The 15,000-nt window shown below is 39.1% G+C and overlaps 2 protein-coding genes across 6 annotated transcripts in view; one reads left to right on the top strand and one right to left on the bottom strand.

The window, feature by feature from the left end:
* Positions 1 to 5,135, bottom strand: part of Slx4ip (SLX4 interacting protein) — a 161,842-nt gene extending 156,707 nt beyond the window's left edge. The window contains exon 1 of the mRNA XM_021192284.2: positions 4,989 to 5,135. The gene's annotated coding sequence lies outside the window, so the exon portion shown is untranslated. The remainder of the gene's footprint in view (positions 1 to 4,988) is intronic.
* An 807-nt stretch (positions 5,136 to 5,942) lies between these two features.
* The window catches only part of Mkks (McKusick-Kaufman syndrome), an 18,656-nt gene continuing 9,598 nt past the window's right edge, over positions 5,943 to 15,000 (top strand). For 2 of the 5 annotated variants that reach the window (XM_021192279.2, XM_029536084.1), the window contains exons 1-2: positions 5,943 to 6,325; positions 12,171 to 12,397. The gene's annotated coding sequence lies outside the window, so the exon portion shown is untranslated. The other 3 variants (XM_021192280.2, XM_029536083.1, XM_029536082.1) reach the window with 3 other exon arrangements.

Raw genomic sequence — 15,000 nt, 5'->3', positions numbered from 1 at the left:
AAATACAGAACAGAGATAAACTCAAATAAAGAAAGTCAGTGACCTTCTAGATTATTCTGTGGGAAAAATCTAGGGCCATGCAAAATCCTCATTTGTCTTTCTTTAAGTATTTCTGGCCTGTGTGACAAGCTTTCCAAAGCAGTCACCCTAGTTTAAGAGGCCAAATGTTAACTCTAGGCTTCCAACCTCTCCATTTCAAATTTTAGCTAGCAAATTATTGTGCTTCTATCATCTTAAAAAGCTCTCTAGCTATTGGAGTAGAACAAAAAACTGCAGGGGCCTAGGATTTCTGATGTTACAGCTATAGTTTAAAACGTATGAAACCATCACTATTCAACCAAACACACTTTTGTTATTAAACTCTCATACCGAGGAACAAACTTTAATAAAAGGTCAATGAGTGACATATGAACAAAACAAAACAAAAAAACAAACAAACAAACAAAAAAACACCTCTTACCAGTGACAACTTAGATAAAGGTTAAAAGTGTAAAGAGAATTGGCTGCTCCTATGACTTCGGAGCCAGCCTTGAATGCCCAGTATGCCTATAAAGAACAAACCAAAACAAGCATCAACAAGGAAAACATCATTCAAACAACAAAATCTAACTTTTTTTCTTTCCTTTGTTATTAAATGTTGATCAGATGTTAAAATAATATAACAGGATCAATCCCAAGTATGGATTCTACTTTTCTGTCATTTGATGGTCATCCCAATCATATGACTCAAGATTTAGGGCTCCCCTTCGTGCTGAGTCTTCAGCCCAGTAAACCCTGCATGGGAAGCTGATAGTCCACATCTATTTATCATTGATCCATTATCAAAAGCACACACACAGATGCCCTCATGCACTCCAATCATGTGTTCAGACTCTAGCAAAGCACAGCCTTCTAAATGCTGCTTTTTCATATAGCCTGAGTCTATTCAACTCTGTGTCTCGAGTTCTTCCCATGAAATAGTTCTCTGAGAGTATATATGTCAATAACTGGCTCTGTGCCTGAATCTCTGTGGATGATTAGCCATAAACAGAGCCATTAATGTACAAGCAGACATCATGCAACTTACTTTATAACCTAAAGTTCATTCTGATAATTACTACTTCTCAATCAGCTTCATAGAAAAAACAAACAAAAGGCATTCTGATAATCATTAACATACTCTTCTTAAAATCTATTCCTTTCTTGTGCAAAAACTGTATCAATTAGAGAATATACCATTGGTTCACTGGTTGGTAAGGGTTGAAGGACAGAGGGACATGGGGGTAGCTGGAGAAATTGGCTGGGAACTGTTGGGTGGGAGATAGAGACTGGTGACAGACATGGTCTATAGCACAATTTCAGTGGTGGTTATATAACTCCACATAAGTCAAAACTCAGGAAGCCAAACCTTTTTCTATGACATGCCAATTTAAAATATTTTGAGTTACAAAACATTAATATTTTCTAGAGAATAAATCAAAGTGACATAAATTAACTTTTATATCCAAGATGTTTTAAAAGCTGTATTTTATAGTGCCCCCATAGTAACATAAATTAAATCCAACTTTAAGCCAACTTTGGTTTATTTTAACACAGTGGATGTCAGTACTATTAAAAGAAACTGATGGGCCATTTTTCTATAGCAGAAACACTAAGCCTTAAAATATAAGTGGTATTCTGGGAGCTCTGTGATGTCTCTGGTGTGGCTTCGTAAATCTTTACTGTGATATCTCATAGGTCTCTAATGTACATGGATTATTGTCCAGAATCCTTAAAGTAACATAGTCATAGCAAACTTTAAAGATTTAAGGTAGATTAAATGATTAGACACATACATATCAAGAGATAATAATTAGGCCTAGAGAAATGTCTCAGCAGTAGGAGTCCTTGTTGTTCTTGCATTGGACACACATGAGTAAGTCCCTACCTATCTCAGCAGCGCACAACCATCTGTAACTCCAGCTCCAGGAGATCCAATACCCTGTCCTGAGCTCTACAGGCACCTGCACTCACACATAACCACACATAGATACATATGCATATACATAATTTAAAAATTGAATAAAAATAAATAATCCAGTTGGTCAAGCCTGTGGTCCCAGTTACTCCAGAGACTGATAGAAATTACAAGTTATCCTGGGCAACTTAGAAAGACTATGTTTCAAAACTAAAATGTTGGGGAAAGGGGGAGGGATGTAGCTAGAATAATAACTCAGTGATAAGAGTGCTTGCCTAGCCAGTGAAAGGTTCAATCCTGAGACCTGATTTTTCTTGGTTTTTTTAAATACTGAGTCGCAGGTTAGATCCAGGGCCACATGCATTAGGCAAGAACTCTACCATTGAGCTACATCTCCAGCTACATATTTTGCATTTCTAAAACGTCATATTTCATTCAATTAAGGCATAAACTATATAAGAGAAAGGTAAAATCCCAACACAAAATGTTTTACCACTATATTCTTCTGTTTTCATAGTATATAGACAGCACTAAATAACTTTAATAACTTTTTTTCTATTCAAATAAGCTGGAGAAGAACATAGTAATGTGAAAATGAGCACACTGAAAACAAAAATCTCAGTGGTTATTCAGTTAGGGAATTGTACCAATGACTGTGTAGCCACACACTAATAGCAGTTAGCAATTCAAACAGGCTGAAGAGTCTCTGGATGTAGCTCTGTGATAAAGCACTTGCCTAACAAGCACTAAGCCCTGACTTCAATTTGCAGCACCACAAAAGAAAAAACTAGGAGAAAAAAAAAAAAAAAAAAAAAAAAAAAAGAAAGAAAGAAATGAGCTATCAATATAACAAAGATGGTTCTCAAAATAATTACTCATACTCCCTCTCAAATTACAAACGTGTAGTAGAAGATTCCTTTGAAATAAGAATCTAGGAAATGCGTGTGTATACTGACAGGTCGGCAGCTGCCTAGAAAACAACAGCTAGAGGAATTACCAAGGAGCACCGTCAAACTTCTGCGGGTGATGGATACGTTCATTATTTCACTGTGATGGCAATTCACCAGTGGATAGATGTAAAACACATCACATGGTACATTTTAAATAAATACTGTTATTTGCACTACAATTCTATCTCAATAAGGCTATGTTTAAAAGAAGATCTTTCAATTTAAAAAAAAATTATTTAAAAATCATCTTCCTGGCCTTGGGTAATGTATTCAGACCACCTTCTTTTTCAAATTGATACACAAAGTGGAGAGCCAAAGAATTTCAGTCATGGGAATGTATAATTAAAATCTTAATAATCCAAAACTTTTAATTATAATAGAATAAAATATATAGCTACAGGTAATATTTTCATAACTGTTAGTATATGCCAGGTCCTTCTTAAAAGATATTTTTTTAAATTATGTGCATGGGGGTGTGCCTGTGTGCAGCTTTGCACATGTAAGTGTAGACACCCGCAGACATTGAAAACCTCTGAGTTCCCAAGAAGCTGGAGTTACAGGCAATTGTTAAATGCCTGACATAGGTGTTAGGAACTAAACTCAGGTTCTCTAGAACAGCATACAGCTTAGCTCTCCAGCCAATTCGAGGTACTTAAGAAGCACATTGCTTGTATTAACTTAGCTAATAGGAGTCCTACCTTACAAGTTAGGAAACTCAAGCATAAGGGTGGGTCTTAGATCTCAAAGCTGGAGCTGGGGTGAAGGAAGTAGGATGTGCAGGCAGGGAGGACGTTTCACAACTGTTTTTTTTTTTTAACCCATCCACACTCCATCACTCTCCTTAGTACCACAGTAAAAACTGCAAACAAGCAATATTTCAGTGTAATAATGTTTTCCTTCATACTCATAAAACATGCATATCCACAATGGAAACATTCATGTGAGACTGAGTAAAACAAATGGTGTTCATTCTTCTTTCCCACTTAATAGACTAAGGAAACATCTATGGCAAAGTAACAATTACTGGGAAGCTGGTTGACAAGGTAACCAGTCACTGGGAAGCTGGTTCACCACCCACCCAACCTAATCCTCCCTGTCATCATGGTATTTTAAGTAAAACCAAGAGGGAAAGTGAAAAGCAGTCTTACTCCTAACAGCATGAAAAACATGTCTCAAATACCTTAGTGTCATCTATATTCCAGAATCTCGATTTCTATCTGCAACTGGTCTGAAGTCTGGTTTAGAAGCTCCCCAGGTGACTGTCATGGGCAGCCAAGGTTGAGAACTCCTGATTTTGATTTCTCATACAAGAAGACACAGAAGAAAGCCCGGTGTTACAAAAAGCTAAGGTAAGCCACAGTCCGAAGTTTCCAAATCAATATCATACTGTGCCCAAGTGCAGATTCTACTCATTCCAAGAAACATGCTCCCAGAAGATGTTGAGCTGGTTGGTAGATGATTACACTGAGCAACAAGGCCATACTAACTGGAGTATTAGCCTTACAATTATGGTTAAATACAGTACCCAAGAAATAGGAGAAGTGAGAGCATGAAGTTGCTTGTCCAGCAGTGCTAAAACAAACAAACAAACAAACAAACAAACATTAGAACATTATGTTCCTGGTCCCAGCTTTGAATATATCAAAGCAAGTGAATGCAAAAGGAGGTTTGGTTGGATTTGATCTTTAAGTTTACTTCTATATTTTATAGCACAAAACTAGCTAAGTATTCAACAAATTCAGTGAATGAATTAATGAATGGGAAGAATATACAAACACAACTACATCACATTTTAAAGTCCTCTGGGAGCTATATTCACCTCTATAGATGCAGAAAGCCATACAATTAATGATCAAATTTGCTGTTCCATCCATTTTGCTTTTTTATTCTATGGAAATTCCCTCAACATTATTGTCCCTTTAAATCTCAGTCTCCCTGAAGAGTGGTGTTTAACAGTTCTAATGGAAAGAGAAGGAAAACCTAAGAGAAAAATTGTGTTAAGTTCCAAAATCCAAAACAAAAATACGTAGTGGTATAAGATGGCCAAACAATGCAGTCCAACTGAGGGAAAAGCTGGGTTATCCGAAGTATCATGCTCTTACCTACGATGGTGGCGGGAGGTGGGTTCGGGCTGTGTGTGCTTTGTGACTGTCCAGGGTCACTGGTGGACTAGTAGAGTACCTGATCGGGAAAACTCAGACTAAAAAGGCGGCACACCAAGCTTCAGAAGCTTTGGCTTACTTCCCGTTTCCCGGTGTCCCCTCGCGCGTTAGAGAAGGCAACCAGCGCCCAAACACAAGATGGCATTATCGACTTCAGACCGCTGAAAGCCAGTGCCAGGACCTACGATGGCGCCAAAGCCCTGGGTAAGGTAATGGGGAAGCCAGAAAGAACTGCCCAAACGAAAAATGGCTTCCGTCGATGCTATCAACGCTTTACGGAGACCGAAATAAAAATGGCGGCAAAAGCGGATTTTTTTTTTTTTTTAAGAGATTGGAAATGCCATGAATACAATTGGCAGATAATGTATCACTGTGGGTCAACGATATGTAGTGATGGACCAACAACAACAACAAAAGCCGTATTTTCCGTATCACAAAACTATAGGGCAGGAGTAGAAAATACTTTTTAATGAGGAAGAGTAAAAGATACGTTAAAAAATAAAGGTGACTTTCACAGTGCCAGAGAAAAGCTAATTAAAATATGTTTAAACATAACTTCATAATGCTTCGGGTGGTTCAAGAGGATAAAAGACTTATCCCTGAAGAAGAAAAAAGAACGGGAAAACCAAGGAAATTAACCAACCGGATCCGGCACTGAATTGGAGACTCCCTACTTCAGCCAACCCTGCTCCTAGACTGGGCGGAAGTTTCCTGCATGGCGACAGTCTCTGTCTGCGCATGCTCACCCTCTGACGTCACTCGGAGGGGCAGGGCGGAGCCACTCTCTACAGTTTAGGGCGTCCTGAGAGAGGTGGGAATTGAGAACTGAGTGACAGGACTAGGCGCCTTGTGATTGGTCAGAACAGAGGAAACGCCACCAAGGAATGGTAACAGCGTCATTCGTCCTACAAATACCTTTCGAGAGAGCGGAGAGCCGCAAGTTCTGCCGCCTTCTTGGTGATGTGTCTTTAAGCCTTTCAATTTTGGTAGCGCGCACAGACAGAATACACGTCTGCCCGTAAGATTTCCGGTGACGGCCGCAGCTTCCCTTTGCGGGAGCTTCACGCAAACCCGGGAAGAGGGTTCGGCGGGAGGCGGGGTGCGCGTGAGTGCGCGCGCGTGTGTGTATAGAGTTGCGCATGCGGCTTCTTACGGCGCTGGGGGCGCAGGGCAAAGGTGGTGGCGCTCCGCTGCGTGGTTGGTTACCGTGCAAGCGCGGTTTCTGGCTTCTGGTGGCGAAGGTGGCCTGGCCGAGAGGTGCAGCTGCTGGTGGGCAGGTGAGAGGGTCCAAGCCGCTGGTGGAGAAGCCAGCCTGCGGCCTCGCCGCGTCCCCGCACGGAAAGGTCGCGAGTGGTTGGGACAAGGGTATTTGGGGGCGGGGATACAGAGGCACCTGGCTACCGGCATAGCCCAAGGACAGCTTTCAAAGTAGCTTCAGGATGCGACTATCTGATGATGGATCGGTGCGGGTGACGAGGAGTGGCCAGTATCAGGTAGAGTGGGAATAAAGCTTCCTCAAACTCACATGCACAAGAATTGTAACTGAAATGACAGGCCCATAATGCCACAGGAACTGGAAATACTTTTAAGGTGCACGTTATTTGGAGGTGCTGGCATCTTGAGAAAGCAGTAAGTTGACACGTTGGGGGAAATGAACAGCCTAAACGACTCAAGGCAAGCAAAAAGGCAGTTGTCATTCTGGGGTTTTACCCTCTGGTCAGGTAGCCAGCCAGTTTCTGAGATTTACGTATCTCATCATTTCTTGCTTTTTCCCCTCATTCTCTGAACATGACCCAGGCACTGCATTGGACCCAGAGTCTGGTTAGTGTCTACTGATACTAAACAGGCACCACCTACAATGGAGAGATTACCCCAAATTAGCAACTACTAACAGTTTGGATGTGAGGTGGTCTGGAGGTTGTTCGTTATTGTTCTTTAATGGTTTCTATGTGATAAGTTATCAAAGTATGGAGATTCTGCAATTGTAGAATACAAAAATGTCCTCTGTATGAAATAGAAAGCTACCTCTACTCATCTTCTGTCATACTGAGCCACTCTGTGAGGAACTAAGAAAGCCAAGGTTGTCTAGCTTCTGGTCTACAATGAGAATAAGCAAAGAAACAAAACAAGTGGCTGGTAAATGGCTCTTAACTAAATATTAAGAATATTGATTAAAACACATTGCAATTCAGAGGAAGTAGAGAAGTATGATTTTGAAAAAGACTCGAATCAGTTATTTTACTTTCATTCCTAAAGAGTGTTGAATCATGGATTGTTAGATGCCCTTGCATATTTGGTCTTGGCAAAAAGAACAAGCATCACTCCTTATTCACCTTAGTAGTTTCCTTAGTCTATCAATATTGCCAGCCTGTGTGGATAGAAAATGAGCACTTGAATAAAAGTAACTCCACTCATACCTCGAGAATATTGGAATGAACAGTAGAGACATTTGGATCAATATGGTATTTTCCTAATTTTGTAAGTTATAAACAAAAGATTAGCTATATAATCACATCACTCAAGCAGGAGTTTCTGGAGGTGCTTACCTTTAATTTTCTGAAGATAACTAATTTGTAATGGAGGTTAAAGTTGATTGTCATGTTTGCTCAAAATTTTTGTTATTGCCTAACATTTCTGTATGTGTAGAGTAGGTAGCCAGAAATTCACACATCTGATCACTTGGCAACTCTTTATTAACTGTCATCAGACAAACATAAGTGATGTCCATTCTGTCTTTGCAGCTTTTCTATGCTCTAAAAGTTTTCTTATTTCCTTCATAGCTTACCTGGCTTTCACACTTGAATGCTAGCTACCGTGTATCACCATATGTTCTGATTATAGACATATACACGCCCAAACACACACACACCCAAACACAAAGCCTGTTTTCGTGGGGAATCTGAATATTTTATTTTTATTTTCTTGTCTAACATAATGAATTGGAGGCCAGCACAGATTACATGTGACCCTGTCTCATATGTAATCTCAACAACAACAAATTTTCTTTTTTAAAGGCAAATGAAAAACACATCCTCCCTTTTCAGATGATTAAAGAACAGTACCAGCACTTACCTATCACTGATGATCAAAAAATAGTACCAGTACTTACCTATCACTGACAATCAGAGAAAAGTACCAGTGCTTACTTATCTGATGATGAAAGAACAGTACCAGCACTCACCTATCACTGAGTCCAGGCTGCAGCAGGAGCATGCATTTCACACCAGGTTCTTGATGTGGAAGTCATTAGTACTCTTGCCAGTGACTCAGCTGAGGCAGTACAGTTGTAAAGAGGATTAAGGGGAGATTTGAAGTCCATGCGGTAGGAATCTACAGCTCATTCCTTTAAGTCACTGTTTTATGCCTCAGCCATATTGACCTGATTTACTCGATTTTCTGAAAACTAGTTGGGAAAAATTAAATCTGGATGGTTATTGTATGCTGTAATAAGAGATTAAACTTTAACCCTGTAGTCAAAAATGTCACTCAAGTCTTCCAAACAAACAGAAACATGACTCCCCACTTCTTTATGTAACTTAGGAATATAAAGGCTTTCAGTAACTCTGGAGGTCACTAAAACAGTCGCCCGTAAACTCAGCATTAGGACTTTCTGAGAATTGTATTAAATGTTCCGAGACACTACCCTGGAGTTTTGGCTTCAGTGGTTGTAAACTGAGAATTTATATTTCTCCTAAGTTCCCTGGTGACTAGTGCTACGACAAAACAAGAACGTCATTTAGAGGTCCTAAGTGTCTTCTCTGTGTCTTGGGAAGATCATCTGAAATAACAGGATGTGGACAGTCTTGAAGAGTGAGGGGAAATGGAGAATACGTTGTATCCAGATTTCTGAGTTGAATAGCTTAGTATATTTTTAATCTTGTTTTGTTTTCAAGTATGTACAGATGTGTGTCACCTTGTTGTATATGTGCACTGAGTTGCAGGTGCCCTCAAAGGCCTAAAGGTCTTGTCAGATCCCCTGGAATTAGAGTTGCAGATGGTTGTGAGTCACCTGATGTGGGTCCTCTGCAAAAGCTTTTAGCTACTGAGTGATCTTTCTCCAGCCCCGGCTTTCTCTTTCTTTTTTCCTGATCCCCCCCCAACCCCACAATAAAATACAGGTATAACCACAGTGTGGAAGGAATGAAAATTTGTTGGTGTTCATGATTTAGATCGGTTTGGTTTTTGTTGTTTTTGATTAGTTGTGAGACAGTTTCATGTCATCTGAGTATTTGCTCTTTTGCTGAACGATGGATGACCTGCAATAATGCTATAATGCTCTCTTCTCGATTGTCTTGTAGTTCCTAGTCCTGAGACAATGGTTCAGTCAATGGTCCTATAAAGAAACAGCCTTTGTTTCTTTATAGTGGAGAAAAATGGTCACAAGCGTGCAGAGGAAGATGACCTTTAAGAGTGGTAGGTTGACATAGAAGAGGGACCAATAGTGTTGGAACTGACAGTGTGGTAGCAAATGAGACTAGACCATAGGTAACAGAAGTACCGCTTACTTACTCTAGGCAGTAGGAAAGGTTAAGATGAGAGCTAGAACAGGTACATTGTTACAGAATGGACAAGAAATAGAGGGTATTAATATCCATACAAAGATTAAAAAAAATGAAAATCTCAAAAAAGATGAAGGGTAGAAATTAACCCTTTGACTTTAGAACAGACAAGGGACAGATAAAAATCCCTGCTGTCATACTGAGAGCCAAGCAACTGGACATTTAATCCAGAACAATCTACATGATTTCCATTACCTTTCCCCACACTAGTGCCAAGGCCAGATGACAATCGGGATAATTATAATTCAGATATAATAGTATTAGATGATAATTTTTAAAAATCAGTGAAATGGAATGGGAGACATCTGAGACAGCTCTGTGTCCTTTCTAATGAATCACAGGCTGCCAGAAGGTTGGTACTTCTCAGGCATTAATCAGTTGCATTTTACACTTTATAGTTAGTGACATGCTCATATAAGGCTTTCAGTATTGTTTTATTTTAATTACCTTTACTGACAACAGATAGATTTTCCCAACTTAGATGTTGATCAAGCTGTCCTTGAATGGTGAGTGAGAAAGCAGTAAGATTATAGAGTGGGTAGAACTCAACTGCGAACCATTGGCTCATTGGGAGTGGAATTTTAGTTTTAATTTGGTGTATGTGTTTACATGACTAGAAAAGTCTAACAAAATTGGTGCCATTTTAGGGGAGATGTCTAGAAAGTGATAGGAAAGGGCAAATCATTATTCTCTGCCATGCTGGACAGGTTAGGCATGTACACAATATGGATTCCTTTCCTTTAAATCTGTACGTATAAGGCACTATATGTTGCATGATGATTAAGTCCAGTTAGATATAGCTATTTCTTCAAAGGTTGGTGTTTGGTTGGTTGGTTGGTTTTTTTTTTTTTTTTTTTTTTTTTTTGGTTTTTCGAGACAGGGTTTCTCTGTATAGCCCTGGCTGTCCTGAAACTCACTTTGTAGACCAGACTGGCCTCGAACTCAGAAATCCACCTGCCTCTGCCTCCCAAGTGCTGGGAGGTTGTTTCTTTAAGAGGAAAACTTTGAGGATCCTCTCTTCTAGCCATTTTTTCAGTTGTGCCTGGTGTCTGCACTAAAGACCAAACTTGGACTGTTACTTAAATTGAAAATAACAAGAACTGTTTTTATAAGGGCAGTATTTTTAAAAGAACGATTCAAGTCAATGATTGGAATTCACAACTATCCAACATCAACATTTTCATTAACGACAAAGTAATAGTGAATATCAGACACCCCAAGCACAAGAGCCAGGTCAGTAAATTCTGAGAACCTCACTAGTATTCTCTTCATGAGTGTTTTGTTTTCATATATTTTAAGCAGAAGGAACTCTTCACTCTGCCCAGAATACCAGCAGATGGCGCCCAGAAAACCTCATAGACAAAATAAGAATCTCTTTTTTAAAAAAAAGAACAAAACAAAGATGTTAGTAAAAAATAACTAAACATTGTTTTAACTGGCACTGTTATAGAACAGAGAAATCAGTAGTCTGATATAGAAACCCAAGTGTTTAGGATTTTCTAGGACACATAATTGCCTTTTTTCTCTCCATTTTACTTTCATTTCTGCCACAAGGCATTTTCTTTCAGCTTGAGAATCTACCAATCACAGAAACCCTGACTAAAGTCTTACTGAAGAATTGAAGAGAAAATCTCCTAATGCAGACGTGAAAAGAGGAGAGTTGCCATCATAGAAAAGAAATAGACTTTAAAGACACTTGTGGTCTGATATATGTAGTTCATTGTTGTCCTTTGGTGGCCCATATGGATGGTTGCCCAAAAGACTATAACAAGGTGGAAGTATAACTCTTCATTCAAGCAATGTTCCGTAGTAAACAAGCTAAAGTTAATGTAGCTAATCTAAGCAGAATGGATGACACTTGTGCTCTGATTTAGGGCAGGTAGCATGAGACCATAGTCAACCTCTGGAATCCGTGGCAGGCTCAGAACATTAAATGTGATGCACTAGGCTCATTTACCCCTGTGACAAATGTCCACACACACTGGGAGGTGTTCATCTTCATCCCATTGTGGAAATTCTAGGTCAGTGCTCCCCAGCAGAAGCTCCTTCTAAAATTTTGAATAATATCTTTTTTCTTTGTTTTGTTTCCATTTTTTCTAGACAGTGTTTTTCTGTATATCCCTGGCTGTCCTAGAACTCACTGTCTATACTAGGTTGGCCTCAAACTGAGATTCATCTGCTTCTGCCTCCTAAGTGCTGGGATTAAAACTGTGTACCACCGCTGCCCAGCTTGAAAAAATCGCTTTATAGTCAACTTATTTTTTAAATTTGCGTATTAGTAGTTATCTTTATTATATGTCTGCACACTGCATATGTTCTTGATGCCAGCAGAGACCTGGGTGTTGTATCCCCTGGAATTGGAGCTACAGATGGTTGTAAACTGTTTTTGTGGTTGCTGGGTACCAAACCCAGGTCCTCTGCAAGAAAAGCAAGGCCACTGAGCCGTCTCTCCAACCAATAAGTGAAATTTTATTGAAATACAATATTGTTTGTGTTGTTGGCATGATTTGAGACCATTTATGTTTTGGGGTTGATTTAATTTTCCCTTTTAATCTTTTCCTAGGTGTGCTGATGTCAACAGACTATGAGCTTTCAGAACCTCTGGAGAGAGTACAAAGTTCTGATGGTTATGGTACCATTAATCGGGTTCATACATTTGGGGTGGCACAGAATCAAAAGTAGCCCTGTCTTCCAAATTCCTAAGAACGATACCACTGAGCTGGATAGTCTGGGACTCGCAAGTCCACCAAAGAGTCAGACCTAGGAGAAGTCGCAGGCTTGCAGTTTCAGGTAAGTTCCATTAAATCTGGTCAATCATGTATTATTTCCCAGGAAGAAAAAGACTAAACTGAAAATAAACTGTTATTTTTTGTTAAGATACATCCAAATAGCCCACTATTTTTTAAGACAAAAGTAGGCATATTTGTAGTTCAAAATAATCTATGAGTAGAAATCACTGAATTCAAGGGGATGTGATTATATAATTCAAGTCCTAAAGAGAATTATTGTAAGTTAACATTTTACTTCCTACTGCACATAAAATTGTTTCCCTTGTAGTACACTGACTTACAAAAATAGGCTATGGAGTACTGTGATCCATGGGCTTAATTTACCAACTACTGTGATGGTCCAATCCATCTTGTCATTGGGCTACCCAATTATGCTGTTCAAATTCTGGACCATTTCTTCTCTGCTTCAATTTTACCTCCTCAATTAGTCACTTAGCCCAGAATGCATTTGTACAGAAAAGGTAAAGGGACATGCTTGCTGTCTGCCTTCCAAACGCTTCAGTGCTCTGGCAGTTTACAGTTTGGGTATCCAGTGTCAATTTAAGCATGTGGTTACACTGTGTGTAGTCCATGGCCATCACCAGTTCTGCAGTGTTCAGTGTCCCTTCTTGCATCTTTCTAAGTCGGTGCTTATGTTGAGTTTTGACGTGACCCAAGTAGTCTTCAGTGGAGAGCTCAGTTTGAGTAGTTTTTGCTTCAGGCCTAAAATGAGTCATTTTTACAAAGAGCCCTAATTCTCTTTAGGAGAAAGTAGTCTGCAGTCATACTTTTAGTAACATTTTACATTCTCTTGATTTAGAAAGCAAAATTTTGTTGATACTTCAGTCATCTATAGCTGAAAAAAAATATCTACCAGACATGTATTCAGAAAAAAATCAGGAGCATACATTTGGTGCCAACTTTTGGGAAGGTAACCATGTTATTAGATTAGAGTGGGTCTGATGGTACATGCCACAATCCACATATGTGTGAAGAGAAGGCAAGAGGGTCAGGAGTTAAATGTTACCCTTGACTACCTAGGATATTTGAGGCTAGCCTGAGCTACATGGGACCCTTTCTCGAGAAAATAGAAAGATGATTTACGATTTTATTAAAAATAATTACTATAGTTTAGATTTTGCTGAATCTAAAGTAACCGGTGAAATAATTCTTCAATCTTCACCTTGTTAACTTGTCAGGATTTCATGCCTTGCAGCATGGACTTTACTCCCTAGGCTTACATGGACTGCTGCTGCACACATGCATCTCCACCTGAATGTGATGACATTGTGTGGTGCAGAGAATGTGACAAGTCATGACCCCCTTTTCTCTTGGTCAGCTAGGACATTCATTTTTGTTGTTGTTGTTGGTTTTTTTGTTTGTTTTTCAAGACAGGGTTTCTCTGTATAGCCCTGGCTGTCCTGAAACTCACCTTGTAGACCAGGCTGGCCTTAAACTCAGAAATCTACCTGCCTCTGCCTCCCGAGTGCTGGGATTAAAGGCGTGTGCCACCACTGCCCGGCTTTACTAGGACATTCTTTAGGGCTTCTATATTTATTTGCATTGATCAACATTTTGGTGAGCATTAGTTAACTAGGGACTCTAAAAATGATTGACTAGTAGTTAAAACTATAAAATTAACTCTGACTTTAAACAAGTCTTTAAAGCATAGTTTGTATACTAATATAGTTGTTTTGCAGATTGATTCAACTAAATGCAGACTATAATAATGAGTTTGTGCAGTAGGAATACTAGCAACTACTGATTTAGTTTCTTTTCCTGTTGCTTTAACAAAATATCCTGACAAATTTGGGGGAGGGGGGAATTTAAATTTTTTTTTTTGCTTACAATTTCAAGCTACAGTTCTTTATTGTGCAGAATCTAAGGCGACAAGAACTTAAAGTGGCTAGTCTCATATCCACAGTCAAGAGCACAGAGCACTGACGCACCCAATTCTCATTCATATTCTCTCTCTCTCTCTCTATCTCTCTCTATCTCTATCTCTTTCTCTCTCCATATATATGTATATGTATTTATATATGTGTGTATGTATATATGTTAATTTTTTTCTAGAATCCTTTCCTTAGAGAATGGTACTGCCCACACTGCAGGTCTCTCACTGAGTAATTACCCCATTGAGTTTCCCGTCCCAGTGACTCTAGACTGTGTCAGGCTAACAGTGAAAATGAACCATCATAGCTGTCTTGCTGTCATGTTATGTACAAACAGAATTTTACCTAAATACATTCCTGTTCAAGCATACTTTCAAAGCTAAACAGTGATTGTTTTTTTAATTACACCAAATAAAGAAATTAAAAAATGTGGATTTTTTGTGTTTGTTTGCTTGTCTGTTTGTAAGATCCTAGAAGAACAAGGACATAGGTTTGGGTTATTTGGTTGTTGGTGTTTTTTTTTCCGAATTGAAATATAATTTTTTATCAAAAATCAAGTGACCATAGGTGTGTGGATTCATTTCTGGATCTTCAATTCTATTCCATTGATCTACATGTCTGTCGCTGTACCAGTACAATGCAGTTTTTATCACAATTGCTCTGTAGTACAGCTTAAGGTCAGGCATGGTGATTCCACCAGAGGTTCTTTTATTGTTGAGAATGGTTTTTGCTA

Source organism: Mus pahari, chromosome 3, assembly GCF_900095145.1.
Source record: "Mus pahari chromosome 3, PAHARI_EIJ_v1.1, whole genome shotgun sequence".
Classification (NCBI taxonomy): domain Eukaryota; kingdom Metazoa; phylum Chordata; class Mammalia; order Rodentia; family Muridae; genus Mus; species Mus pahari.
Note: the sequence above shows the minus strand (reverse complement) of the source record. Positions and strands in the feature narration are given on the sequence as shown.